The following is a 3,675-nucleotide window of genomic DNA, read 5'->3' as shown; positions in this document are numbered from 1 at the left end:
AAGAAACGCCTGAGAGGACCAGCCTCCATCCAGCCTTCCTTCCAGTATGGATCACCTCCTCCTCTGCCCTGTATTGTTCCTGTTGTTATATTTCTCACTGTTACTAATTCTTGATCCCTCCTTGCAACAAAATAGAGCCTAGCGTGTTAGGGGATGGCAGCATGTGAAAGCAGCAAGGTACTGCAGTTGGAAGAGGAAAGGCTGCACAGCACCTTCAGGCTTTTGGCCAGTTTGGTAAGAAGCCAGATTTCAGCTCCTCCCTGTGGTGGCAGGATATAAGGGCTGTTAGAAAGCAGGGAAGGGGGTGGATTTCCATCTGTTTAGGTGGAAAAGCCGTGGTGTAAGGGGAAGGCCTGTCTTCATATTACCCATCAAAAGCACCTTGGAGAGTATGTCTGTCTTTCATCATTTAGAAAAACAAAGTCAGATACTGTAAGCCCAAAGTTTAAGTTAGGTTAAAAGGAAAAAGGAAAAAAAAAAAAAATGGGAGGAGTTAGCTTCAGTAAAACTGTGCCTTGAACTCTGCTTCCATCATAGGGAAAAGACCTCGCTTGCTTCACAGCCAGAGTTCAGAGGCTTTATTTTCCTTGCATTTTAGTTTTTTCACTCCATTCACAACATTAGTTATTTTTGTTTTAATTCGTGATAAACGTGCAGAGAAAAAATTCGAGACCTCACAGTTAATTGCCTGCTTTTGTTTTTTCAACCACATCATCTATTACTCAGGAGAAACCCTCTTGGTGACCAGAAACATTCCAGAGCAGACCAGCCAGGGGCATGGTGCATGTGAACAAGCTCCCTTTGCTGAACCAATGCTAAAGAACCCAGAGTTTGTGCAGTCTGGCCTCTTGAATCCACCTTGCTTATGTGACCTTGCCGAGAGACCTATTTCATCAGGTCTACGTCACTGGTCATTCCTTCTTTCTCACTGAGATTCAGAAAAGCATGTGGTCTGCTGCATTTGAGTTGTGTGCGTCCTCAGCATTCCTGCCTGCATTAAGCAAAGCCATCCTCCAAGGCTGGATCATCATGAGTCTGCCATATTTGAATGTTGACAACAGATGGTTCCAGTAGGAAGCATGCTGTTAAAAAGCATGACACGCAAGGCTGTAGCCCAGCAGCATAGTAGCGTGTTCCCCAGTAGCAGACATGAGACAAGTTCAGACTGAGCAAAATTTTAATTGTCTTAGCAAAAGACACTATTGCGATACTTGCTTTAAATCACAGAGAAATAAATGCCAGAGTTACAAACTCTCCTGTTTTCTGTCAAATTATTGTCTCGCCTTATGTGCTGTATTTTAAAGGTTACACTGACTAGTACCTGTAATATCTATGAATTAGGAACAGTGAGATGAGATTCTAAATTACTTGGCATTTGAGAGCTCATCATCTGATGAGTTTATATTTACCATTTGTGATTAAGAGAGAGAATAAAGTAGTATTTCTTACGGCATTTGTATGATTTAGATTCTTTATAAATGAATGTTTAAGACGATATTTTCAACACAACTATATAACATAAATGTGCGCTTGCATTTATAAACGTGCAAGCTGATTTTTAGTAATTGCTTTTTTCTTTTCACACATAAGGCGGTTAAAGAAGTTGTTATATGAGCCTTAGACAAGGGCCGCCTATCTTCAAGTCCCTAAAAGTTGTCAGATATTTGGTGAAAATGATGAATTCTTGGGTACTGATTCATGTGATCTGAAAAAGCCATCCATTTCCTGATTCACCTTCATATCTCCTCCAGAAAAAAAAAAAAGGAATGTTTTACAATGAGTACCTGCAGTCAAATAATTTTTTTTGTGTGTGTTTTTCTATCTTTCAGCCACTTCCCAGAACTGATACTTTCAAAATGAAGAGGAAGGTAGGCATGAGAACAAAGAATGCCTTGGAGAAATCCAGTTGAAAAGTTTGAGGAGTAGAAATAATACGAAATATTAATAACTCTGGTCTCTTAAATAGGTCAGAATTTGGACTTAAATTATGTAAAGTTACAAACCTAAGACATAAGTCTTATTACAGTTGAATCTAAATTCAGGGATTTTAAAATTAATACATAATAAAAATATTAGCATGTTTTTTTCTCTGCTTTGGATGATAATATATTCTGCTGCCTTACACAATTCTATTTAAGTTTTAATTTTTTGGTTTTTACCCCCAAGACACCTCCTTAAGGTAAGCCAGGTTATGAATTAGCAATCCATTAGTTGCTTCTCTCTGTCTGCAGGTCCATACTCATTAATCAAAATTCCCATGTTACCACATCACCCAGCAGTACAAGTGAGATTTGGATAAAGAGTACACATATATGAGCTTATTACTGCCAAATGGTCTAAAGCACAGGATATAGAGCTTATCTGGACTTGCCTCCACAGAATTAGACCATCACAACTTTCAGAAGAAATCTTAACCAGCTGCGTAGCCCTCATACTTGGGCGACATTTCTGTGACACTGATCTAGCATTAGGAGCCCTAAGTCACAGTTAGCCCATGAAAGCCCACCAAGTGGACAGTGAGGCACACAGCTTGGGAAGTGATGGTGGAGTTGTCCGCGCACAAGAATTTTGTCGTAAATTCTCCAAGTAAGCCGGCCCCTAAGTCACTTTTTAAAAGTGATTTAGCTAAATTAGAGCAAACTCCCATGTGAATATTTTTGTTTTGCTTTGAGCATACCTTAAATCCATTTAAAATGCATGTAAATTAAACCGAAATGAACAAGAAAAGACTAATCAGAAAACAGTTTTCCTATAAAGTCTCACTGACTGTCTTTAATGAGAGTTCATTTATCCCTTTATTTAAGTGCAGACAGCATATTTGTGTGACCAAGTTGTTGCTCAGCCTCTGCCCTTTCACCCTCAGGTTCACAGTGAACACAATAAGCTAGATGTACTTGTCGAGGGTTTACGTAGGAAGTAAGACAGAAGCTTAACAAGATGCATGGCATATTATAATAGATTCATTTTTCCAGCCATGCATTCCCAATTAGATTAGATCATTTAGTAGAAGCAATAAAAAATACAAGTCCAATTGAAGTGATATTTTCCTCAGTTGCCCCTATGCTGTGTTCAGTTGCCTGTTAGGAAAAACCTAGGTGATGTTATTTACAACCAGTTGTTGTCGTCTGGAATCCTTAAAAACCGAAATGCCTAACAACTTGAAAGCAGCTATAGAAGTAGTATTAGGCAAAGACAAAGAGAAAATAATTAAAAACTGATGAGTGTTTATCAATGAGAAACTAAAACAAAACAAAGCAAAAAACCCCCAAACACCCTTCTGAGTTCATTTACTTTACTGATTTTACTTGGATACTACAGCACTCCCCTCAGTCTGGTCTTCAGTCCCATCATTAGCCCAACTCATGTCAGACTAGAGCAACAGGAGTGTAAGGAGGTGCCTGCATCATCCTAGACTTGAAAGGAAGCCCAGCCCGCAGCCCTGCGAAGTTTTTGTGCGTCTTGGCTGGCACTTGTGGATTTAGCCTGTTCTGCCTGTCTCCGTTCAAGGTCAAACACGTAAGTGTTAAACACATGAGAGAGATTCCCCTACCAAGTGTCATTGACAAGAGCAGATGCTGCGGGCCCTGAACTAGGGACAGTGGCTATTGCTCTCACATCGTGCTGTTGTGAATACCCTTGTTTGGTCACTGCCCCAAACCCCTCCCATATGGTACA

The 3,675-nt window shown here is 39.9% G+C and overlaps 1 non-coding gene across 1 annotated transcript; it reads left to right on the top strand.

Annotated features, from left to right (window-relative positions):
* The first annotated feature begins 1,666 nt into the window (after nucleotides 1-1,666).
* On the top strand, nucleotides 1,667-1,735 carry LOC142054082 (small nucleolar RNA SNORD123). Its single transcript, XR_012659428.1, has one exon. It is a non-coding gene; the product is annotated as a small nucleolar RNA SNORD123 (small nucleolar RNA).
* The last annotated feature ends 1,940 nt before the right edge of the window (nucleotides 1,736-3,675 follow it).

Source organism: Phalacrocorax aristotelis, chromosome 2 (genome assembly GCF_949628215.1).
Source record: "Phalacrocorax aristotelis chromosome 2, bGulAri2.1, whole genome shotgun sequence".
Taxonomy (NCBI): domain Eukaryota; kingdom Metazoa; phylum Chordata; class Aves; order Suliformes; family Phalacrocoracidae; genus Phalacrocorax; species Phalacrocorax aristotelis.
Note: the sequence above shows the minus strand (reverse complement) of the source record. Positions and strands in the feature narration are given on the sequence as shown.